The sequence below is a fragment of the Sus scrofa genome, chromosome 4 (assembly GCF_054392235.1).
Source record: "Sus scrofa isolate SSC_HxYL_T2T_F1_AM1 chromosome 4, Sscrofa_HxYL_maternal_Yorkshire_Landrace_v2.0, whole genome shotgun sequence".
Classification (NCBI taxonomy): Eukaryota; Metazoa; Chordata; class Mammalia; order Artiodactyla; family Suidae; genus Sus; species Sus scrofa.
The window spans coordinates 35,197,716-35,224,568 of NC_139386.1; the positions used below are offsets into that span (position 1 = coordinate 35,197,716).

Sequence of the window (26,853 nt, forward strand, 5' to 3'; positions counted from 1 at the left end):
GGATACTAGTTGGGTTCGTTACCACTGAGGCGCGATGGGAACTCCAGTTTGTTGGTTTCTACTTGTGGTAACAGAGTGGCAACTTCCAAGCTCCTTACATGTGGAGCCAGATGCCAGAAGTTGTCTTTTAATAACTAAGTGAATGAGAAGGTGTAGGAAGAAAATTCATCCATGGCAGTGTTTGGGAAGATGGCCAGTTCTCCCCTAGGCAGGCTTGAAAGGAATTTTGGTCTAATGACCTAGGTTTCTTTAACAAAAGAAATTCTTGCCTTAGCAATCTTGCAAGTGCTTGAGCATCACAGGTTAAAAAGCTAAAAAAACCAAAAACAAGAATGGTGAGAGAATCCCCTCTCAGCATTTTAACTAAGGCTCAGATCATTTAAAGGAGATATTTGTAGAGAAAGAAGCACACACTTAAAATGTCTGTTTCAGAGTTCACGTCGTGTTGCAGAGGAAATGAATCTGACTAGGACCATGAAGTTGCGGATTCAATCCCTGGCCTCGCTCAGTGGGTCTTAAGGATCCTGGGTTGCCATGAGCTGTGGTGTAGGTTGCAGATGCAGCTTGGATCTGGCTTGGCTGTGGCTGTGGTGTAGGGCGGCAGCTGTAGCTCCCATTAGACCCCTAGCCTGGGAACCTCCATATGCCGTGGGTGCGGCTGCTCTAAAAATACAAAATAAATAAATAAATAAAATAAAATGCCTGTTTGTATAGTATTCAGAGTATGGATTCAGAGTACACAGTTTATTGGCAATATTGTTGAACAGGGAGTCAAGAAACCTGGAGTTAGGCCTTGATCTGTCATTCCCTGCTTGTGAAACCTCTTTGTATTGGGAGTACGTTCAACTGCAAGAAATGAGAATCCTTCTGCAGGGGCTTGCTCAGATACAGTTTTTTCCTCATCTAACAGCCCAGGAGGAGGCAAACGGGTCCCAGTGTCCGGCTCCTCCTGTCAGTTTAGTCTTCAGATCACGTGGCTTTTGTTTTCATGCTTGTTGCTCCACGACTGTCAGATAAGGCTGTACCCTGGCATTTTATCAGTGTTTTAAGGTAGGAAGAGGAAGGGCAAAGAGCAAAAAGCAAATGCTAGAGCCTTTTATTTATTTATTTATTTTTGTCTTTTTGTCCTTTTTAGGGCTGCACTCGCGGCATATGGAGGTTCCCAGGCTAAGGGTCCAATCGGAGCCGTAGCCACCGGCCTACACCAGAGCCACAGCAACACGGGATCCGAGCTGCATCTGCGACCTACACCATAGCTCATGGCAACACCAGATCCTTAACCCACTGAGCAAGGCCTGGGATCGAACCCGCAACCTCATGGTTCCTAGTTGGATTTGTTTCCTCTGTGCCACCACGGGAACTCCAATGCTAGAGCCTTTTAAAAGAGCTTTCCCAGGAACTTTACCTAGTACTTCCAGATTATATCACCAGGGTCCAAACTGTTCTACTTGGCCGTCATTAGCTGTAGTTTCTACATGGCAAATTGCTGCCTGGAGCAAAATCAAGCTTCCATTAGGACAAAGGGTGGACTGGGTGTTAGTTAACCAGCATTGTCTGCCTCACTCTCTAAGCTTCTGCTGGTAATGCCTGCCACCACCACCACCTCCTCCTCGCCCCGCCCCTGCAGGCTTGTTTGGATAACAAAGTGGAAGATCACATGCAAGGGCTCTTCATACATTATAAAATGTATTTCATCACCAGAGTGGATGGAAATCTGAACTCTTTTCTCAGAGAGCAAACCTAATGATACTACAAAGTCTTATTAAATGCAAAAGGCTTAGGTAATCAATATCCCTTGGACCTCAACTCATTCACTTTCAGACATCATCATCGCATAACCCAAGATCCAGTATTTTCATAGATACACACCCTCCAATACCCATCTGCAGATTCGGGTTACTGTTGAATAGAGTTGTGCTAGACATTTGTTGATTTCCTCCAATGTTCTGTCCCCCATTTTTCCTTGCTTTTAGTACACAGAATGCTTTTCCACGTGATTTGTCTTTGGCATGATCCTAACCCTCACCTCTAAGGATAAACCTTGATGAGTTTAAAGCTATTCGATAAAGTATAGCAACTGATTCACTGATGGGGAATCAGAGTGACTTCAGAGCTTGAGACTGGCCGCATGCCAATACTACCCTTTTGGAAGCTGGATTGTGGTCTTGAATTGCTGAAGCTATTTTTTTGTGCCACAAGAATAGGCAGACAGAGATTAATCTACAGAGTTATTCTCAATCTGCAGAGAATACCTATGCTAAGCGAATTGCAGAGAATCAAACGACATATATAGTGAACCTGTTTTTTCAAAAGCCGGCTCTACATTTAGGGTCTTTTTCTCCAAGCTCAGTGAACCAAAATATTTCCTTATTGTGTTATTATTTGTATAAGTGAGTTTATGTTGGCTTTTCTAGTTTTCATAGCCAAAAGACTCCTGAATGATAGTTTTTATTATTTTCCGGGAAAAAATGTATGTACATAATTTTAATGTTATTATTTTAGATAATGTATATATTTTAAATATATTACTTAATGTATTAATGTTTATGGAAACACATATATGTGTTTATATATTTAATATATATGTTTATACGTATAGATAGAGATTCTGAAGTTCATAGTCCTTCCAAGATTAAGGTCAGAAGGCCTGAATGCTGCTAAGAATGCTTGCTTTTCCCTGTAATTAATTACCTGCATAGCATCCATCTAAAGGATTTTAGACTGTGAAATACTTGCTCTTTTAGGGACTGTACTTTTCACCCTGAGCTACAAGACTCACCCCTGAGTATTTTGAGCCAAAGAGCAATGAGGCTGAGATCTGTCAGTGTTCTCGTAGGTGTATTTCCTGTTTCCTGTTTGCAAAGGCAACTACAGAAGAAATAAAAGTAACAGCCTTACATAAACCGCTTACTGAGCTGTCAAGTGTTTGAGTAAATTATTCATTAATTATGAATGATTTCAGTTGCAGGGCCAGAGGACTGCTGGTGATAAAAATCTGTCGCGACAACTGTGGACGGCTCTGAGATCCCAGGTGCTGCGTGACTGCTTATCGTGAGTGGGGTTTTTTTTTAACCTCTCACATGCGTGGGTTGGAAGTTGTGTAAATTATGATTCAGAATGCAAAGATGCTGTATCCTGGTTAAGCTGTTGTGTGTTTATATGTGTTTGGTATTTGGTAGATAGAAAATGCTAGCTTACATCTGCCTTTAAAGCATTATCATGAAGGATATACCCACACATACGTATATTTCCATTTTTAATCCTGGATGAATTTGTATGTTACGGAAAAGAAAACCGTGCAACCATTGTAATTTTTAAGAAATTGTGTTCTTTTCTGTGGTGACTCTAATTAAATAGAAACCTAAAGAAATTTACTTAAAAAAACCAAATAGGAGAAGTGATAATGAAATAACCAGACTTGCTTCCTAGAAAATAGGCAATAAGTATGAGCCCCCCCACCCCCTACTTTCTTAATCTGCTCATTTGGCATGGGAAATTGAAGAGGATATTGTGCAGCAAGTAGGTGGAAGTTTTTTTTTTTAATTCAGAAAAGATTATTTTGAAATTCTACTATGGTATAATGAGGGCAGCAGCACCTGCAATAGTGAGTTTCCTGTAAAGGTAGGAACTTTTCTACTTTGTTGATGTGGGTCTCAAAAGCATTTCACTGAATTTTTAGGAAATTGGCTTTTCGGGAAGGGAAATCTACTGATTTATGAATTTCTTTGGAATTTTTCAAAATATGCTAATAGCCCCAGGTGTGAGCCATCCAAAATTTGTAGGCAAGGTAGTATGGCTTGAGCCCTGGTAATACTTTTTGTCATGGTTTGTAAACAAGGCATGGATATTAATCTAATATTTACCCTGCCAAATAGTTTTATATGAGGAACAATGGCAAAATTATTAAAGTAAAGAGAATTCCTGTTGTGGTTCAGTGGGTTAAGAATCTGACCTAGTATCTATGAGGATGTGGGTTTGATCCCTGGCCTCGCTCAGTAGTTAAGGATCTGGCATGGCGTGGCTGTGGCTATGGCTGTGGCCGGCAGCTGCAGCTCTGATTTGACCCCTAGCCTGGGAACTTCCATAGGCTGAGGGTGTGGCCCTAAAAAGAAAAAAAAAATGTATTCAAGTAAATGTGAGCAAGAAAAACCTTAATTGGTATTTTGCTGACATTGCAGGGAGCGGGGATAAGTCGATATAAAATGAGGTCAACAAGAAAGTGAAAGTGAAAAGCCTTTATTCCAAATTGGATAGGCCCCTCCTCTTCATGAGATCTATAGGACAGGAATAAAATATCTGAAGTCAAGCTAACCAAAATCTATGGCTGTTGGTTTTTTTTTTCTCTTGAGAAACTAAACTGAGAACTAAGCCTCAACCCCAATGCATTTGTCCTGGAGGCCAAGAAAGAACTGTGCATTTAAGTGGAACAGTGATCCAGCAGCTTGAGATCCTTGAAGTCTTTATGGCTGTCACAACCTTAAGCATGATAATAGCCATTGCATTGGTTCCTCAGGTCTTTCTGGTATCGAAGTAAAGATTAATAGAACAGGTGCACTTTTACCACAAAGACAGTAAGGCCTGAGTATGATCCTAAGACCCCTTCCCCTCGGCACGAAGGTGTCAAGCATCAGTGTGTCTCCTGTTGGCTTCTGGTTGTTTCTGCCTCTCCTTGAGCATCCAGGCCTCCCTCCTGTGTCTGTGATCTCAGGGACAGGCAATTCCTCACAACAGGTTTCCTTCTTGAGCGAGCCCCAGATACACTCTCCTTCCCCTCTGGTTGTGGCAGGGGCTCCAGGAGTTTGTGCTGAAGATCTGAGGCATCTGCCAGACCCCAAGGAGGACAATTTGGATAAGAAATGGACAGAAAAGCTCCTGAGGCAGTGAGGGAGCCACTTCCTGCTCAAGCAGTGGGGGCTTGAGAGAGGAATGGGCAAGGCAGCGCTGAGGGTCACCCTTGTCACAGAAGCTTAACTTTCCAACCGGGGCTTTCCAAAACACTGCCCCAGTCTCCTGGGATTTCTGGAAGTTTGTTCAAGAATTTCAGACACTCTCGTAAAAATTACCTAGTGACAGAGTTCCTGAGAATAGATAGGAAAGTTACATGTAAAGAAACTTTTATTTTTTATTTTTGTCTTTTGTCCTTTTTAGGGCCTCACCCGCAGTATATGGGGGTTCCCAGGCTAGGGGTCTACTCGGAGCTGTTGCTGCAGGCCTATGCCACAGCCACGCCAGATCCTTAACCCACTGAGTGAAGCAGGGATCGAACCCACAACTTCATGGTTCCTAGTCAGACCCGTTTCCACTGCGCCACGACAGGAGCTCCTAAAGAAACTATTTTAAAGTGAGGTATGTGAATAGGCTCTCAGTCTACAATCATGTCTGATTTCCTGTTGTCCGGATGTTTCTCTTTTGGTCCCTTGGGCTAGAATTATTTTGTCTGGATCCCTAAGAAATTGACTCTCTTCCCCAAGGCTTTCTGTGTGACTAGCTTACAGGACATTACATGGAATTGTATTTTTTCTACAGGTTTCTGCATAAAGACCTCTTTCCTGCTACTCTTAAAAAAAAAAAAAAGTGCTACTTTAATCCTGTTAGTCTAGGAGTTCACTACTTTTCATTTTCAATGTCACAGAAATCCTCCTCTAGGAGCCTCTTGTGGCTCAGTGGGTTAAGGACCAGTGTTGTCTCTGTGAGGATATGGGTTCAATCCCTGGCCTCGCTCAGTGGGTTGAGGATCTGATGTTTCCTTAAGCTCAGCATAGGTCACAAATGTGGCCTAGGCTGGCAGCTGCAGCCTGAATTTGACCTGTAGTCCAGGAACTTCCACACGCTGAGTGTATGGCTGTGAAAAGAAAAAAAAAAAAGAAGTCCTTTTCTATCAAACCCCCCTACTTTTCAACAGCCTATCTTTTCTTCAGAAGCAGTAATGGGGAAAGATGATCTCAGAGGTGGAGAGCCCCAGACACCAACTATTTGGATGGCAATCAAAGTATCCTTCCAGGAGTTCCTGTTGTGGCTCAGCAGTAATGAACCCAACTAGTATACTTGAGGTTGCGGGTTCGATCCCTGGCCTTGCTCAGTGGGTTAGGGATCCAGTATTGCTGTGAGCTGTGGTGTAGGTTACAGATGTGGCTTGGATCCCACATTGCTATAGCTGTGTTAGTCGCAGGTCTGATTCACCCCCTTCACCTGGGAACTTCCACATACTTTATAAATTGTGCACATGTACCATCTCTCCAAGCGATTCCCATCTTATAATCAAGGTACCCATTTCATTGCCACATTCCTCAGAGCTATTGTTTAATTGATGGTGCCTACAATCATCAGCGATTCCCAACTCAGAAAATATTCCTTATCTGGACCCTTGTTTGAGTTTCTAATCATTCATGTCTTTTCTGCTGGAAGATCTGCTTGAAGATTTCCTGGTGGTGCTATTTGCATATCTGCGTATACATGATTACCACGGTTGGAATTAAACCAGAGCACCTGTGAGGGTCACCTTCGGGTCTTAGAAAAATCAGAGAGTAGTGCATTGCATCAAAGGGAAGCGTAACAATGATCTGGTATAATCTTCAGGAACTTCCTTGTTTCTGCTTTCCAGTTTGCACGATTCAGACTGTTGCTATGTAAGCCAAGAGGCATAATAGAAATGTTGTTAGTGTGATCCTTGAGTACAGGATCACTCAGCTGTTAACATTTTGAACCAGATAATTCTTTTTTTTTTTTTTGGCTTTTTAGGGCCGCACCCACAGCATATGGAGGTTCCCAGGCCAGGGGTCGAATCGGAGCTGTAGCCACCGGCCTACACCACAGCCACAGCAACACAGGATCCAAGCCATGTCTGCGACCTACACCACAGCTCACAGCAACACCGGATCCTTAACCGACTGAGCGAGGCCAGGGGTGGAACCTGCAACCTCATGGTTGCTAGTCGAATTCGTTTCTGCAGCGCCGCAATGGGAACTTCCTGAACCAGATAATTCTGTTGTGAAGGACTCTTCTCCACGGTGCAGGCTCTTTAGTGGTATCCTCGTGCCAGTAGTATTGCCTGAGGCACAACAGCCATCTCTAGGCATTTCTAGATGCCCTCTGGGAGGGGCAAAATCATTCTCCATTGAGAACCACTTCTTTAGTATGTCATAATCAGGGACTCGCGGTGCTGTTTTAGCTTTGTATTGGAGCTGGATTGCAAATGTGTCCAATTCTAAAGGCATAGCTTTCAGGATGAGATCTTTCTAATCCCATAGTTCTTACACCACAATTAAAAATAATATTATGGGAGTTCCTGCTGTGGCTCTGTGGGTTAAGGACCTGACATTTTCTCTGTGAGGACATGGGTTAGATCCCTGGCCTCGCTCAGTGGATTAAGGATCTGGCATTGCCACAAGCTGCTGGGTGGGTTGCAGATGTGGCTCAGATCTGGCATTGCTGTGGCTGTGGCATAGGCCAGCAGCTGCGGCTCCTGTCCCACCCCTAGTCTGGGAACCTCCATGTGCTGCAGGTGCAGCTATAAAAAGAAAAAGATATTATGGAACCAGAGTTAAAAGTCTAAATAATTATATTTTTACTCAGCCAAATATGTGCAATTCGGACATAATATGTTATTTGGGAGTGGAGTCGGGTGGGGGTAGTTTACACTTTGAGGGCCTTGTTTTATTTGTTTAAAGCTTACTTAGCAGCTCAGCTGGTTTTTAAATATACGCTTACGGGAATCTTAATGTCGCAGAAGACTCCCACTCAGTTGCTACAAGAATTAATAGCCTTTTGGCGACATGTGGAAACGTAAATGAAGCACAACCAATGAGTTCATTTCTCATTTTATAGGAACAGAGAAAAAAGTGCCATTCTTATGTTCTTTGCTGATAGTACTTGACATTTTAGTGTTACTTATTACAATAGTATATTGGTCTATCATTAGGATAGTATATTGGTTTATCATTATGATTGTTTATTGGTCTATCATTACGATCGATTATTGGTCTATCATTAGGATAGTATATTGATCTATCATTAGGATAGTATATTGGTTTATCATAACGATAGGATATTGGTTTATTATTATAATAGTATATTGGTTTAATGTTCCCTTAATCTCTGTGCTTTACTCAAAGTTTCTGAAAATGGGAAGAATATGTGTTCTGTCGCAGTTAAGCTAAGAAGGGGCATTTCAAAATCACTTTAATTGTACATGGTTGTATCTTCTAAAGTGGTATTTTACAATGCTGCTGCCTGGGAAGACTGAAGATTTCACAGATGTACTTAGATGGAGGACTAATATATGACACCATTAAGAGAACCATATTTAAAATTCCCTTTTGCTATTACTATTTTCTTCACCCAATGCCTCCTGACTCAAAGTGTTGCATATAGCTCAAATGAGATCCATATTATTTCATTAAGTAGAGCTTTCTTTCGTGTCACTGTGATGTCCAGGAATATTTAACAACTTCCAGTTGTCTCAAGTCCTTTCTTCTTCATGGCCCTTAAAGCCCTCTACTAACTGGGCCGCAGTCCATCTTTTCAGAGGTATCTTCTTTACCTGCCTTTGACCCGTCCGCATATCACATCCCAGCTGCAATGAACGAGGTGGCCTGGTGCGTCCTTGCATTTTTCAGCCTTTATAGCTCTTCACTCTGCTATGATCTCAACCCCTCAGATTCCAATCCATGCTGAAGGGTCATTTCTTTGATGAAATTTCCCCAAATTTTCTCTGTTGGAATTAACCTTTCTCTGTCTTCTATAATGTTTAGAAAGCACTGCAGTTGTGCTTTTCCAACTCTCTATGAGAAGGATTATATATTTTTAAAAAATTTCCTATTTATTACGGACTAATGTGTATCTTCCTGTCCGTTAGATCTCACCATATGAAATTCACATATCATATCTGACTGGTCCAGACCCCATTCAATGAGCCAAGGCCACCTGGTCACACATTTGAATAGTGTAGCTACGTCCAATGGTGTTCAAGTGTCTAAATGATTACTTGCAATCTCTGTACTTGTCCTATTATTGTCTGATAAAAAATAGTTCCTAAGGTAGTGCTGATACACAGACCACACCACTCTACCCTGGACTATAAGCTTCATGAGGACAGGGTCTAGGTCTGCTTTTTTCGTCATCATATTTCTTGCACCTAGCATTCTCTGTATACTTACTCCACATAGAAGTATCATACACAGATAACAGCAGCTAACAGCACCAAAGTCATTGATCACATTTTTTAGCACCTATAGGATTATCATGCCTAACCTGTATAAATGAGATATAGCAGATGAAAAAAATAGGAATGAATGAGAATATCAGACTAATTTATTTTAAAAACACATGCTCTTTAGTATCAACTCTACTGAAATGAAACATATGCCCAGCCTGCTGGGGCTGGTATAGCCTTTATAAGCGAAGCTCACTTGATCAATAATTTAATTTTCTTTCCCTAGATAGTTGTAAAAACTCACTGTATTCAGCCTCATTTAAGTAAAATAAAGGGCGCGTCAAAGAAATCTAAAGCATTTTGTCTGTTAAATAGCAATATTGAGAAATTGTCTGAGAGACAATATTCCTAGCAGAAAAATCCTCCACAAAACCAAAACTATATTTAAAACCAAAGTGGCTTTCTTTTATGCAGCTCAAGGGGATACACTGAAACTCTTATGTGGTCTAAAATTGTATTTTTGAAAATGAGAATTAACATCTACCACTGTAATTTTTACTGGGAAAAACACCTGGGATATGAGTAACATTTGTCAAAATTTAAAATGTAATAAATTCAGAATAAGTTACTTGACAATGCTCTTTGAACACAGATTTCCAGCTTTTAGTCGTTGAAGAGTGTCTTTCTGAAGTGGTAAGCTTTAGTGGTAGTTACGAATGTTCATGGTTTTCATTGACCATTTCATTATATTAAAGTTAACAGCCAAGAAAAACAAGAACATTTACTATATGCTTTTCCCACCATATTATTAGCCACTTAATTTTCCATGGAACATTTGTTATTTCTGGAAAACATATGGCATATGACCAGAACCATAATTAGTAACAGTTTGATGTTATAGGAATTCAAATTTTGGCAACTTCTAGCTTCTGCCTCTGAAATATAAAAGCATGGATACAGATGCTAATGGTGCATTCTAGCGTCAGATTTTCCGTCCTTTTCCCTCAAACTGTGGTATTACTTGTTTTGATAGGGAGGTGTTTCAAGAGTCACACTTACATAGCTTGGCGCCAAACACAGAAGGTTCTAGAAGGAGGCATTGTTCTAAGCACTTTACACACATCAACTTATTTAATCATTGCAATAACAGGTGAGAAGACAGAGGCATGAAGACATTAATTTGCCAAAGTCACTTAAATGAGAAATTGTATAGTTAAGATTCACCTCAGGGAATCTGGCTTTGGATTCTGTGCTCTTTCATACAGTAACATCTTATGCTGGATTGCTCTTCTAAGTAGAGATTTCATTGGTAGAATCTTGCTGAAGAGGTTATTTTCTTGCAGATTGTTTCCACCTAATACTTTGTAGCTGGGAAATGCTGAGTAACTGAGGCATATGAATGCTGAGTAGCTAGGGAATGCTGGGTAACTGGGGGGACCGGTGAGAAGCCATAAGTTGGCAGCTTACTCTGAGCAGTTTTCTAGCATCTGTCAATCAAAGGATTGTTGTCTGCAGTTTAAGATCTGAGACTGTCCTACAGAGTCAGTTGCTCTCAAACAGGACCCCTAAAAGCAGTGTTATCTTTGAATTGGAAGGATGAATATTTGTAGTAATCACTTACGCATTGTGTTGGAAGCCATGGTTGCTGAGGCTAACTATTCACAGAAGTAAGGGATCCTATGTTACTAATGGAGTTATTAAGGACTGAAAATGTGACATTGCTTAGCAACATGCATCATAGCATTTAATCTTTTGAGCAGAAGCAGCAAAAGTAACTAGTATGTTTTACAAGTGTCCTGGCAGGTATTTTTAGTTTCTTTTCCAACTGGCAATACTTGTATCCATTGTCATGGTATTAGCAAAATGTTTAGACTGTTGGTGGTGGGGGGAGGGGACATTGCCTTAAATTCAGAGTTCAGCCTTGAAAGCTGGCATTAACCCAGCGTAGAACCAAAAGAAATTTAGCTGTAGGTAAGAAAAAGTAGTAAATGACTCCTACAACCCTAAAGTTGTATGTAAGGCTCCTGATTGTCACCACTGGCAAGTATGTGGTGGTACTGAGGTCACCCCTGTGAGATGTGGGAACTTGCTATGATACTCTTCAGACTTCTTGTTTTGTTGGCTTTTGTTTTTCAGGCACTAGAAGAGTCCATAGTAACTAAAAGCAAACATAATCCCTCTTCCTAATGAAAATTTATACTTTTACTCAGAACGGTGCGGTGTTCTCCTGTCATTACACTTCACGATGTGTATTGGAGAATGAATTCCTATCGGGAGAATTTGATCCGGATGGACTTCTACCCAAGCCTTCCATTCTTCTGCAATGTACAGTTAAAATAGTAACTGTACATCTGAGAATCCTGGCATTCTTCTACTGTCTTCCTTTTGTCTGCCTCCAAAGTCATCCTAGCCTGGTGTCTTAAATTTTGGTGTTCTAACTTGACATCTGCTTTGAAGGAGAGCAAGAAATCCCAGGAGCTGGGGCTGTCTTAAAGGAAAGGCTGTCCCTAAAGAGGCTTGAGCAGTTGTGGAGGAAAGGGACCCTCATCTTCCTTCATGAAAACAATGGGGGAAAGAATCATTTTATCCCTAGAACAGAAGCAGCGGTTCATCCTGGAGGGGGAGATGTTCACTAGGGATTGTCATCCAATGACTAATGCCTCTTTAGTCCCAAGACTGATGGGGAAACTTTTGGGATCTGAATGAGCGGATTGTTCAGTTCTTGTCCCTCTTGGGGAAGGGTCCTGGAATATGTAAATCTTCCTCCTGTAGTTTCAGATTTCAGTGCTTTCCACACCCTTGACTTTGCTTTTGCTTTGTTGTGTCCTAGAATCACTAATGAATTATGGACCCACTTCCTTCTGTGCACTTGCTAATTGGATCTTTTGGAAAATTGCTCCATGCTGGTTTAAATAATGAGGAGAGAATTAAAACGCAGAGAGGTGCGGGGAAAGATAGACCATGACCATTGGAAATCCAGCAAATACCATCCCAGATGTTTATTACTCCAATAATCCATGGAGACAGAGGACTGGGGCAGTGGGTTAGAAAAAATACTCACAATGAAGTGACAAAAGGGACAGGGTCAGCAAGAAGGTCTGTTGTTGAGGAGAGCATTTTTATGGAAGGAAAGCCTGTTTGCAGGCTGTAGAGGCTGGGCAGCTCTGGCCAGCTAATGCCTCCTGTTGAAGAGGTGGATGGGGAAGGGGTGGCAGTGTTCCCCGAGAACAGGGGAAGAGCTAGGACTTGGAGTTCAACCTACTGACATCCGTGTCTGGACTCTGCCTGTACTAACTCTGGGATTTAAAGCAGATGACTTTAGCTCTCTGAGCATCCAGCTCTTCAGCTGGGAAATGAGAAATAATAGTACTTGTCTCGGAATTGTGGTGAGGAGTAAGTGGGATCAAATTGGTGCGTGTCTAGACCACTTCCTGGCACGTAGCAAACTCTCAGGACCGGGTAGCCTTTATTATTATGTAGTTATGTTGTCAGTGTAATGATTTAGTAACAATAAAGATATTAACAACAGGTAAGGTACTTAGCCTGATGCAACTCAGAAAGGATTGGCTTTGAAATATGCTGTATGAAGATCATTATTCCCATTCTGTTTGCTGGCAAGTTTGTTTTCTCTCCTTATTCCGCCCCCGCTTCTCTTTTCCTCTCAGGGAGGGAGAGGAATTTAGAAATTGGTTAAGAAAAGTGCAGCTGTTCAGCTGGGGCCTTTGGTTATTGGAAAGGAAGCCACCGGAGCACAGCTGGCCAAATAACCCATGGAAACCATTCCCAAAGTGCACTCTGTCTTCTTGTGCTGCCACTTATGTCATTTAGACATCGGTGATTTGCAATTTCAGAGTCTAGATTTTTCTCCCCCTTTAGAACGCACGTTTCCAAAATGGCAAGGATTTCTGTCTCGATCATTCACTGCTATTTCCATAGCATCTAGAACTATGCCATGCACATATAAGTGTCCCATGATTATTTTTTGGAGGAAGGAGGGAAGGAAAGGACCAATGAACTTCACCCAGCAAAGTCTGAGGCCAAAAAAAAAAAAAAAAAAAAAAAAAAAGTCTTAAAAAGGAGACCTCCTGGCTAATCTAACGGGTTGACAGAAAAGGCCTAGAAGTATTCAAATCAACAGACACTTAGTGAGCACCTACTCTGTACCTAGCACTGTACCAGGTGGTAGGGATGTTAACAAAAATAAGAGACCGTATTTTCCACCAAGGGCAGAGGTCCATGAGGGATCTGGTCAGTCTTATGTGCCATAACTGAGGGTGCTTTGGTATGAGTAAAGTAGACAGTTTGTTTATGAGCAGGTTATACAGGATAGAAAAAGTATCAGATTGCAGGGTGCTGCATTGATTTCCTACAGCTGCCATTACGAAGTATCACATGCTGAGTGACTTAAAACAATAGAAAGTTAGTCTCTCACAGTTCCTGAGGCTGGTACTTTGCCATCAGAATGTGGGTAGAACCATGTTCCCTCCAGAGGCTCCAGGGAAGAATCCTTCTTTGTCTCCTCCTGCTTCTGGTGGCCCCAGGTGCTTGGTTTGTGGCAGCATCAGTCCAGTCTCTACTTGGGGCTTCGCATGGCCGTCTTCCTTTTGTGTCTCTGTCTTCTTCTCATAAGGACTCCAGTAATACTGGATTAAGGATCATCCTACTCCACTATGACTTCATCTTAAGTCATTAAATCTGCAACTACCCTGTTTTCCCATCAGGTCATTCCGAGGTACCGAGGGTTAGGACTTCACCATATCTTTTTGAGGAGACACAATTCAACCCGTGACAGTTGCTGGCTAGGATTTTAGGTGCAAGATGGAGGCTTTAAGATGCCACTGGATGCCACTATTAGGCTAGTTAATGAAAAGAAGCTTTGAGGGTATCCATATAATCCTATAGTTATGCTGATAGATAGATAGACAGACATATGTATGTATATTTACACAAATGCATGCATATACATATATATATCACCCACATACATGCACACTCATACATACATATATACATGTTGTATATAGTATGCAGATAAATCGATGCAGAAATTAGTATTGATATGCATGTATTGATGGCTTCCTGAACATATGTATATTTTCCAGCTGTGTCTTTTGAGAGAGCCCAGAAGCAATGACACCCAGTAACAGTGAACACACCCAGCTCCCACATCTTTATTTCTAAATACCATTCTCTAGTTAAAGAAACCAAGGGATGGCTGGGATTGTGGCACTGAGGCAGGGAAAATACAAGATGACTTTGGAGCACCTTGTAGTGCTGGAAAGTTTGAAAGTGATTTTTGTAAAGATAGAGCATGTCAAAGGATGCAGGAGTCACCTTGAAAGCTCCCTCTAGCCACCGCTGGAGCAATTTAAGGGGGAAAAAAAAGTAAGGATAGTATAGATTATGACCACAAGAATGAAAGAAATATCCATGTATTCATACTGATATAAATAAGGGAGAGAATAAATAAATATATAAATAGGAGTGAAGGAACAAATCTTTCCAAATTATAAATGTAGAGGAAATGAAGGCAGTAAAAAAAAAAATCATCCTGAGAACATTACAGCAATAATTTTTTATTAATTATTTATTAATACATTTGTTAATGTATTAAACCTCGATATTTATTAATTACTGTGGTAGTTTAAATCTACATCACAGATTCTTTGATAGTTCTCCATCTGGGAGGTAGAGCTCAGTATTCTTTGAATGTAGACTGAACTTAGTGATATGGTTCTAATAAAGTAGGGAAAGAAAAAGACAGGGACTTCTCAGTGATAACCTTTACAGACACTACCTTAAGCTGGAGATCAAGGTTAATACCACCATTGATAAGCCGTGTTGATAGCGTCTATCCCCTAAAATGACTCAGTGAGAAGGACACTTTACCTTGGTGGTATTCTCTGATTCCCTAAACCTAATCATGAGAAAATAAACCTGACTGACAGAAAGTTTACACAACACCAGACCTATTTTAAAGTGTCAAAAATCATGAAAAACCAGGAAAAGTCCAGAAACTGTCACAGGTTAGAGGAGATACGGTGACAGACGCAGGGCAGTGTTCTAGGTTGCATCCTAGAATGTCAACAAAATAATGGAAAAACAGAAAATCCTAATAAAGCCTGGTACAGTCATATTGTACCACTGTTAATTTCTTCATTTTGATAAACCGACCATGGCTAGATAAGGTGTTAGCAATAGGAGAAGCTGGGAAACTCTCTGTAGCACCTTTGCAACTTTCCATGTATCTAAAATTACTCTAAAATAACAAGTTAAAAAAGAGAGCTCTGGGAAGAGGACTCTGGCAATGTGATCAGATTGTCCTGGTGACTGTTCTCCAAGTGCTTCCATCACTTACTCTGGCCCTCTTCCTAGATGAGATAGCGCTCTCCACTCCACCCTTGGGCTGGAACCCCCCCGACCCCCAAGTCCGCATACTGGACTGAAGTCCTGCCACCACCTCCCTCCCACACTTCACATAACCTCTCTCATTTTATCTCCTGCTACTTTCTTCAATATAGCTAGATATAATCAGGAATAGATAAGACTTGTTGGGCATCAGAAAGATTCATCTAGCAGCAATACTGTAGTAGAAAGATTGAGAATGAGCAAAATTAGGGGTTTGACTTCTAGTTCTGCTTCTATTCACTAGGGAAATACTGGCCAAGTCATGTAATATTTCTGGCTTTTTAGCCTCTAAACTGAAAGAGTTGGACCAGAATGCCTCTAGTTGTAAATTCACTGGCAGTGCTATTATCCTTGGTCACAGGAGGATGTGAACTTGATTTATCCTTTCAGAAACATTTCTACATCGTTTGGTCCCTAGTGTGAAATTGTGAATCCCTGCTTGGGTAACAGCTGCATTCCCACTCTCTGCCCCAAGCTCAGGATTTTGCAAGGAAGGAGGAACTATGGCCAGAAGCTGATCTCATGACCCACGCTTCCTAGTTCCATGTCATGTCCATCAAAGGGTGCTTCCCAAGCTTTAATCATTCATGTTCTCTCTTCATGATTTTACCATAGCCATATTCACTCTGTACAATTTTTAACTTAATATCTTTATTTAAACCACTCACTCTTTCTATTTTAACTTATATTTGCCCTAAGCAGTAATAGCTGTGAAACTGCACATTTGATATCCCAGCTGTATGTTTTCTAATATACATTACAACAAATACATAACCAAAATCCACTGTAACTTTGCACTACCTAACATGATCTCATGCAAGGCCAGTGGTATAACGCCACACTTTGGGGAAAGCCCTCCATGAAGGTGAGGGGTGGCGCCTTAGAGGTCTCAATGCCCTCTGTGCCTTTCTCCCCATGATCTGAGAGCTTGGAGGGACATAAAAAGTCATTCCTATCAGTGAAAATTTGGGGGATCCCATTCTAAGACATTGGGGACTGTTCACTTTATGTTGGTTTGGAATGAAGTACAGAGGTGACTGAGCCTTCCTTTTGAGGAAAAGGCCGCAAGGATTTTTTTCTGGTTTAAAAAATAGGACTCAGTGGCAGAAGAAAGGGCTGGAGGGAAGGAGCCACGAACTGGACTAAAACAAAGTAACAGGAAAACAAGATGCTGGGGAGGGAGAACCCTGGAGGGAAATGCAGTTGTTCAAAAGGCAGGTTATTCAATGAAAGATGAGAGACTTTGTAGAGGTCCTCATAGCCTCTTCCTTTTGAACTGTTGGACTCTCATTCATGGTGTGAGAAATGACTAGATACATCCCAGGGCCAGCTTGAGGGGCTAAAGGGATCGTGTTCACCAAGAAACTTCCTGCAAATGGAATCATGTCACTACTCCTTGACATGTGACCTTGATATAAAGGATGAATTTAATACTCTCAGACAGAAGGAATTAGAAGAGAGTCTAGATTTTCTCTAGCATCCTTCCATACTTAATAAAGAAAGGAAAGGCCCTTAGCCTTTATTGCAATACAGATCTGATTGAGTCAAACCCACACATCTGCAAGGGTCAGTCAGATTTACAGAGTAAACTTTTTCTTTTCCAAAAATCTAAATTCCAGAGGATTAAAATATCTCTGTTTGGGAACATCTTCCCTGGCACACAGCTGAAGTTAAGTGCCTGCAGATGGCCAGAGCCCTGTTGGGCAGAGGCATAGTGTTGGGGTACAGCTTGCGTTGAACTGGACTCCAGGAGAAGCTGATGAGTCCTACCATAGCATTTTAATTGGTGGTGGGGATGAGGGAGAGGGGTATGTTAGCAGCCAAGTCAGCTGCATAAGCGCCAATTAGGGAGATTTTCCACATTGTTTTGCATTTTTTTCCAGATTTTTCTATTTAAAAATACTGCTCTTTAAGAGGGAGTGCTGATATGGTTTCCATCCTGTGCCAAAGATGACAGTAACTGGGAGGCTCTGAGGAGACTGGGTCTGTCCATCCAGGAGGACAGGTTCAGCCGAAAGACAAGATGCTCTTTAGCAAGCGGTGCCAAGAAAGCTATTGATTACCCCTTCCTTAGATGCATTTAGGAAAAGCCCAAGAATTAAACTGTGCTCAAAGCACATGACATGTAGTCGCATATACTGTTCTTCCAAAACCTCAACTGGTTTTGGTTTCTTTCCAGACTTAAGAGAACACACATCTGAAGTTACATGTTGAGGTTAATTTCTGCCAGATGTACTTTAGATAACTTATATCAACCTTTTTCCTTCTTCATTTTTCTTTTTTGCTCAGAGCCTTGTCCTTTGAAAGTCTTCTTGCTTCTTTCCCTATTTATTTTCTCATCTCCATTTTATAGTTGGTTTTCTTTAGAGGGAGACCCATGAATAAAATCTTATTTCTCCAAGACTTTCCCCTCAAAAAAAAAAGGAAAAAAAAAAAAAGAGTTTTCAAGGTATACCTTGACATCAGAGTTTTCAAGTCTCTTCAAGGCTTTTACCTAGTCAGATCTTTGTCTAGAGTCCATGAATCTCAGTGCCAGCCATGGTGAGTTCCAGGAGAGCATTCATCACGTGGCATGGGCCACCAAGCCAGTGTGCATCTGACTGCTTAGCTCATTGCCCTTGGCTGGCTCTTGGAATGATTCAAGCCAAATAACAAAATAACAGCTTAGATTATCGGACCAGGAAAAAAAAAAAAAAAAAAGCAAATTCTTTCATGTGACTTTGATTCTTGTTTGTTTGTCTCATATGAACTTTATGTGAACAAAGTGACTTGTGAGTATGTATACAATCAAATGAAAATGTAAGAGAATCCCCTTAAGATAAAATAGAAACTGTGGGAAAATGTTTCTTTTATTAGGTATTTGTTTTGCTTATCCTCCAAACACTCATTTCTATCTAGTACTTCATTCTAGTTGGGAAAAGAATCATTGTTCTGTAAATCTAAGCCTCTGAAGCCATCAGAGTTCTGATGGGGTAAATATCTTTTACATAAAGGAACTGAAGGGAGCTACGAGAGTCTGAATTGAAAAGATCGAGATAGTAATCCAGTCCTTCTTTTTCCTCGTGAATTAGCACTGTACCCATGCTGATGGCCTGCTGTATTTTCTGGTTTTAATTTCCTCAATTTTTAAGCTGTAGAATAACATATTACGGTGTCTGTTTCCTGGGAACAGAAAACACAAGTAAATATTTGAGAAATTTGATACAGGGAAATTCGGTTTGGAGCTCATCAAAATGATGCATGAAATTGAGCCCTAGTAAAATGTCATTCTTCCTTGCATCTGGTATATCATGAGTCAATGAAATTCTTCTTTGTAACCTACTCCTGAATAATTTTATGACAAACACATAAGTGGGAGAATTACTTAAATACTGTGGTGCTAAGAATACATGGCAATTTGGCCATGGCACAGATGCGACACATAAAAGTTCAACTGCATGTATAGACTTTGGTTTAAGTCTTTCACGGAAACAGTATCTTTTGATCCTGTATTATTATAAATTAATTCCTGAGGCTTCCTGAGACAAAAGTACAGATGAACACCTTAGTCTGCAGTTATTCAGCTCTGGCCTCCCAAGAGAGGCCTTCCATGCAAATAGGCTGTATTAGTTTTGTGTAGCTGCTATAACAAATTAGCACAAACTTTCTGCCTCAAAACAAGGCTACCTTGTTATCTTAGCATTCTGAAAGTTGGAAGTCTGAAGTCAAGATCTGGAGGCCCTGACGGAAGGAATCCATTTCATTACCCTTTTCATTTTTTATTTATCTATTTATTTATTTTTGCTTATTAAGGCCATACTCGTGGCATATAAAAGTTCCCAGGTTAGGGGTCAGATCAGAGCTGCAGCTGCCAGCCTGTGCCACAGCTACAGCAATATCAGATCTGAGCCACGTCTGTGACCTACACCACAGCTCACAGCAACACCAGATCCTTAACCCACTGATCAGGGCCTGGGATTGAACCCCCCTCCTTGTGGGTACTACTTGAATTTGTTTCTGCTATGCCACAATGGGAACTCCCCCTTTTTTAGTTTTTAGAAGCTGCCTACATTCCTCAGCTCATGTCCCCTTTATCTCAATCTTCCAACCTTTTTTTCTGTCATTATTTCCTGTTACTAACTCTGACCCTCCTGCCCTTCTCTTATAAGAGTTCTTGTGATTACATGGGGCCCACCCAGATCGTCCTGGATAATCTTTCCATTCTAAATTCTTAACTTCATCATGTCTGTAAAATCCTTTTTACCTTGAAAGGTGACATGTTTACAGATTCTGGGGATTAAGAGGTAACCATCTTTGGGAGGCCTACCATGCATGTGAACTCTCTGGTCCTGCACTTTTAAGCTGCATCATCTACCTACCCCCTCCACACACATATACAAAGGATGCTCTGGTGGCCCTTGGAGGCCAACTTAGGCAGGAGTTCACATAGGTCCTCTGGGTGGCCTGGACACATTGGACAGGATGTTTTGGGATCCTGGGCACTTGGAATGCAGTCTAGGTTTAGGAGAAGGTCAGTGCAAGCTCATTGTGGGCACATGCTCTTGGCCCTCGGCTAAAAGAAGTCCAGAGGAGGGCCCTCTAGAGCTAGAGGCTCAGAACAGGGCTGGTTGCTCAAATTTACAAGCAACATTGCTTCCAGTAGCCAGACAGGTGACAGAATCAAACGCCTGGGGATGGACTGTGGGAAAACGGAGCCTGTCTGCCCTTCTAAAAGAGGCGACAACTAGACTGTCCCAGAGGAACAGGACCCAGTGTTGCTGCATCTTCTGAGTGTTTTTTGAACAAAATTAGAAAGCTGTTTTTGTTTTATTTTAAACACTCTGTGAGCTAAAAGAAAAAGAAAAAAAAGTCTCAAAGGCCTTCAACTCTCCAGTTTGTGACTGACCTCTCAATTAAAGGAAAAAGCACTGAATCTCTAGGAATAGACAACATTATATTGAATGAAGGAACAATGAATGTCAACGCTACTTTCAGAGATGATGTATTAATTAAATTGCTCAAAGCTGAAAAATTCATCCCTCATCATGCCACATTGTCCCATAGGCTCTTTTGAAATTCGGCAGGGAGATTAAATGACAATATTAAGATAAATATTAATGAAATACCACAATATGGCAATGCCTTCAGTTTGGTGTAAACTTCTTTTTGCATTATGAACTTTACGGAGAAAAAGTAAAGTCTATAAAGTAAAAGGCCAAAATTAAAGCCCCAAGGAATTTGCTCACAAGGCTTTTGTTCTTGTGAGTTAAAAACCCAGAAAGCTACCATCATTAAGGCAAAGTTTAAAATTACTTCAGAAATTTCTAAGCCATTATTTCACAGTCATTTAGTCATTCAACAAATAATCATTGAGCTTCTATTATGTGCCAGGCCCCGTATTAGGTACTTGGAATAGAGCAGTGAGCAAAACACAAGAACATCATGCTCTCAAGGAGTTCATATTTAAGATAACATTAATAAGTAAAAGATACTGCATTTTAGTGATGGTTGCCAAGGAGGGGAAAAAAGTGGGGAAACTGGGAATAGGAACAATTTGGGATTTGAGGTAGAATGGCCAAGGGTGGTCTTGTGGAGAAGGTGACTTTAAAAAAAATTTTTTTTTAATTAGAGTATAATTGATCACTATTGTGGCAATTTCTGCTGTACTGCATAGTGACCAGTCATACTTGTATACATTCTTTTTCACATACTATCTTCTATCATGTTTTTCCGCAAGAGATTGGATATAGTTCTGTGTGCTGTAGAGTAGGACCCCATTGCTTGTCCATTCTAAACGTAATAGTTTGCATCTACCAACCCCCAAATCCCCATCCATTCTGCTTTCTCCACCACCCCCAGCAACTACAAGTCTGCTCTTCCTGTCTGTGATCTGTTTCTGTTCTGTAGATAGGATCATTTGTGCCATATATTAGATTCCACATATTAGTGATATCATATGGTATTTTCTTTCTCTTTCTGACTTAGTTCATTCAGTATGAGAATCTCTAGTTGCCTCTGTGTTGCTACAAATGCATTATTTTGTCCTTTTTATGGCTGAGTAGTGTTCCATTGTATTATGTATGTACCATATCTTCTTTTTTTATATCTTTATTTTTTCCATTATAATTGGTTTATAGTGTTCTGTCAGTTTTATGCTGTACAGCAAAGTGAGCCAGTCACACATATATATACGTTCTTATTCTTACATTATCCTCCATCATGTTCCATCACAAATGAGAAGATATAGTTCCCTGTGCTATACAGCAGGATCTCATTGCTTATCCACTCCAAATGCAATAGTTTGTATCTATTAACCCCAAATTCCCAATCCATCCCACTCCCTCCCCCTTGGAAACCACAAGTCTCTTCTCTGTGTCCACGATTTTCTTTTCTGTGGAAAGGTTCATTTGTGCTGTATATTAGATTTCAGATATAAGTGATATCATATGGTATTTGTCTTTCTTTTTCTGATGACTTCACTTAGTATGAGAGTCTCTTGTTCCATCCATGTTGCTGCACATGGCATTATTTTGTTCTTTTTTATGGCTGAGTAGTAGTCCATTGTGTATATATACCACATTTTATTAATCCAGTCATCTGTTGGTGGACATTTACGTTGTTTCCATGTCTTGGCTATTGTGAATAGTGCTGCAATGGATATGCGGGTACATGTGTCTTTTTCAAGGAAAGTTTTGTCCAGATATATGCCCAGGAGTAGGATTGCTGGGTCATATGGTAGTTCTGTGTATAGTTTTCTAAGGTACCTCCATACTATTTTCCATAGTGGTTGTACCAATTTACATTCCCACCAACAGTGTAGGAGGGTTCCCTTTTCTCCACACCCCCTCCAGCATTTGTTATTTGTTGACTTGTTAATGATAGCCATTCTGACTGGTGTGAGATGGTACCTCATGGTAGTTTTGATTTGCATTTCTCTAGTAATCAGTGATGTTGAGCCTTTTTTCATGTGCTTGCTGGCCGTCTGTATATCTTCTTTGGAGAAATATCTATTCACGTCTTTTGCCCACTTTTCCATTGGGTTGTTGGCTTTTTTTGCTATTGAGTTGTATAAGTTGTTTGTATATTTTCAAGATGAAGCCCTTGTCAGTTGCATTGTTTGAAGCTATCTTCTCCCATTCAGTAGGTTGTCGTTTTGTTTTGTTTTTTATGGTTTCCTTTGCTGTGCAAAAGCTTGTCAGTTTAATTAGGTCCCATTGATTTATTTTTGCTTTTATTTCTGTTGCCTTGGGATATTGACATCTTCTTAATCCATTTATCTGTCAATTAAGTAAAACTTGAATATGAAGGAGGTAGCCTGGCAGTTCAAGGAAGGCTGTGCTGGGCACAAGGAGCACAAAGGCCAAGGCCCTGTAGCAGGTGTGGGCCTGACATGTTTGAGGAAGAGCAGATGTCCAGAGCAGCTAGAGCAGAGAGAGTAGAGGGAAAAGTAGGAGGCGGTGGTCAGAGAGGAAACGGGGGCCAGATCACGTAGGGCCCTGAAGAGGAAGACTTGGGCATTTATTCTGAGTGCGATGGGGGAACTGGAAAATTTGGAGACGTGACATTATTTGACCTAAAGTATAAATCAGACCCCTCTAGCCACTGTGTTATGCAGAGACTGAGGGAGATTAAGGACAGAAGCCGTGACACCAGTTAGGAGCCCATCACGATACTCTTGGCAATAGTTTGTAGAGTTTAAACTTGGTGAGAAAAAGGAGATAATGAGAAAGGTCAGATTCTGGGGATATTTTGATGGTCCAGATAACAGAATTTTCTAATTTGTCTGGGGTGTGAGATAAAAAGAAGTTGAGGATGAGATCACGGTTTTTGGTTTGAAGCACTGGAGTGGTGTTGCCATCAATAGACTGGAAAAAACTGGGAAGGAGACAGGTTTAGAAGAAGAGATCAAGGGGGCAGTTGTGTATATACTAAGTCTTAGATACCTATTAAACCTACGAAAGTAGATGGGAGGGCATTTGAACATAGGGTTCTAGAGTTTAGGGGAGAGATGCCCAGCTGGTTATATAAATTTGGTGATTATCAGTGTATAGATTTTATTTAACGCCATGAGGCTGCATAAGATCACCTGGAGATTCATGCATGTGGAGAGAAAGAAGAATTTCAGGACCTAAAGCTCAGGGGGACCCCAGCACGGGGATCAGGAAAATGAGGGGGAACCAGCAAAGGAAAATGCGTACACACATCTGGTGAGGTGGGAAGAAAACCAACCATATGAAAAAATTGTTTCAAGGAGGAGGAGTGGAACAACTGTGTCAAGTGCCGCTGGAAGGTTGGAGAGGGAGGACTGGAAATTGCCCACTGGATTGAACAACATGGAAGTTAATGGAGACTTTGATAAGAGGAGACTTAGCCAGATTGATGGATGCTCTGGTGCCTGGGTAGGGCTGAAGTTCCTGCAACAACCATGAGAAAAAACTCCATGGATGTTTTTTCTTCTGGTATTAATATACCAAGAAGTAGAGCTAGACACAAAATCATCCAAGTGGTTGCTTTTTAGACAATCTGAAGAGTTGTCAGGACACTGAAGAGTACTGGGGCACTGGCCCCATACACGTGAAATTAGAATGCAAGATAGTCTGTGGCTCCTAAAAAATTACTCAAGACATAAGGAGATTCCCCAAGCCAAGTAGTTAGTGTTGCCAAACACCACAACAGACAGCCAATGGCACTGAGTGAAGGAGGGCAGCTGGAGATAAATCTTGATTTGTTTCATCAGAAAGTCAACTAAACTGGAGACCAAGACTTGTGAACTCAGACCTCATAGGAAAAGACACACCCACATTCATCACCACTATTATCAGAAAGAAGGGAGAGAGAGACACCCTCACAGTGATAAGCCCTGCATCCCTAAGCATATGCTGAGAGCATGCAAGAGTTTATGCTTCTTGCAGGCAGTTGGTACCACAAAGACATAAAAAAAAGAGGGAGAAGGGGTGAGGCTGCACATGCCCAGTTCCTTTCCCCAAGGGTCTGATTGAGGAAAACACTGCTTCTCCCTAGGACAGTGAGGCAGAGAGGAGAGAGGCTGGGAATAGTCCTCTGAGAAGTCTCACATCAACATAAGATCCGAGGAAGAGGGATTTGACTTCTTTATCCCCAGATCTCAGCAAACACTACAGGGAAGGGAATTGAAATCACTGTATTTGGTTGATTCTTTGGTCTAAGTTCTATTGGCAACAGTTCAGTGGTTAAAATGATATTAGGAACAAGTCAGTTTTCATTATTCAAAATCTCCCTTATTCTAAGAAATCAAGAACCGGGTTTAGAGTATTTAAGCCAAAGTCTTGGATGTGCATGTGAACAGGTCTGCTACTGATCAGGGAGAAATTGCAACCTCCCAGCTTCATGTGTTTGAGTCCTTGAGTCCCATCTGCAGACAGGAGCAATTGAGTTACATCTCGCTAGCCAATCTTTATGATTAACTGACCAAAAATTCTATGTTGATGCCTCCATTCAAAGTAGATAAAGACTATGAATGCTTTTTGTCTTTCAGGGGAATCAGAACAATCCCATCAGGTCATGTATGGGCTTTGGGGGGGGGGGTCAAATCGTTACAGGAGGCTCTTCTCTTTTCTTTCTGTTTTAGGGCCACACCCATAGCAAATGAAAGTTCCCAGGCTAGGGGTCAAGTCAGAGCTACAGCTGCCAGCCTACACCACAGCCACAGCAGTAAAGGATCTGAGGCACATCTGCAACCTACGCCACAGCTCATGGTAATGCCAGATCCTTAACCCACTGAGCGAGGCCAGGAATTGAACCCACATCCTCATGGATCCTAGTCGGGTTCATTAACTTCTGAGCCACAAAGGGAACACCAGGAAGCTGTTTCTTGTTCACATGTCTAGCTCATTCCCTCTCCTAGTTGCTCCCCTTTTCTCCAGCAGCAGGTAAGTTCCTGTCTTCCATGCAGGTGCCCATCATGAATCCCTGTCCATCTGACCTGCAGGGTGGCTCTTGTGGTCACAGTCCTGTCTTCTGGTAGGTTGCTCATACCCATGTGTAGCAAGTAGATGCATTTTCACTGACTGTTAGCCTCTTGGAAAGAGGCTGGAGCTCAGAGTTGCCTTCAAGAGTAATTTGATGCAAAAAGCTTCCTGAAAATGTTTCCTGAACAACCGTATGGCAGTAAGTAATCTTGCTTCATGTGTCTTAGATTCTGTGAAGTATGTAAAAATGCTTTCAAACGTGTACCGTCCTCTCTGCTTGTCAGGCGGTGTTCTCATGGCTGGTTAATGCAGTTCAGTTCTCTGTGCTGTTGCAGGTTCAAGTCCTAGGTCCCCTTAAAGTGCCTTGTGTTTTTCAGTGCCCTTAATGGCTACCTGACATGATAAGGAATTGAATTTTCCTTCTGCGGAGGAACGGGGTCTTGCCCTCCCAGGCACCACTCCTAAATTTCCAATCCTCTGTTATTTTAAGAATAACCACTGCAGAAGGGAAGGCTAGCCTGAACCCTCCTGGCTCCTGGGGAAAAGCAGATGATAGAGAAAGCCTGAGTTTAAAAAAAAAAGAAAGTGAGAAACATGGCTTTAAGACATTCCAAAAAAGACAAGGGAAGAGATCCAATCTTTCTAAAACTTGCAAGCAAGTCTTTGGCAGGGGCCAAACTGACAAATGGTAAGAAACCTCATCACTCCAGCTACAGAACCATCATCCAGGTTGAGGGGATCAATCTGGCTGGTCAAAGAAACACATCAGAAAAAATGATCATGAATGACAGAGATGCTGCATCCATGCCTGCCCTGCCTCATGCCTGATGAGGGGCCCTGAGAAGCTCCGGGGTGAGAGGCTGGGGGGCTTGGTGGGCGGACCAAGGAGGCACGTGCAGGTGGGAGAGGGGGAGGGGCAGCCTGCGTGGACTTGGACCCAGGCCCCCTGCTGAGAGCTGCCAGGACTTACACACTTGACTTTCCTTCCTGAGCCTTAACCTTCCTCACCTATGACGGGGGCATAACAGGAGCCCTGTCTCATCAGGTTGCAGTGGAACATTGGCTGCAGAGCACTTGGGAAATAGCAAATGCTTACAAGCATCTATTATTATTAACACCTTTTTAAAAATATGAACTGCCCAAGAAAGCTGGACAACGTTTTCTTTTAGTCACGTGGCATTAATCCCAGAGAGACAGGGGCGAGCCATGTGACCAGACGTGGATGCTTCCCAAAATATTGGAAGGGTTTTCTGTTGTTGCTGTTAGGGAAAGCTAGCGTTGGATTTAAACACCAAGTGAAAGGAGTCACAGTTATGAGAAATGGGCCATGCTGTACTTGGGTATTTGTTTTTGGTTTTTTTTTTAATG

General features: G+C 41.5%; 1 protein-coding gene across 22 annotated transcripts in view; it reads left to right on the forward strand.

Annotated features, from left to right (window-relative positions):
- Positions 1–26,853, forward strand: part of NCALD (neurocalcin delta) — a 454,841-nt gene that overhangs the window by 259,388 nt on the left and 168,600 nt on the right. For 15 of the 22 annotated variants that reach the window (XM_085020454.1, NM_001445053.1, NM_001445056.1 and 12 more), the window contains one exon: positions 2,963–3,051. The gene's annotated coding sequence lies outside the window, so the exon portion shown is untranslated. The remainder of the gene's footprint in view (positions 1–2,962; positions 3,052–26,853) is intronic. The other 7 variants (NM_001445051.1, XM_085020466.1, XM_085020460.1 and 4 more) reach the window with 1 other exon arrangement.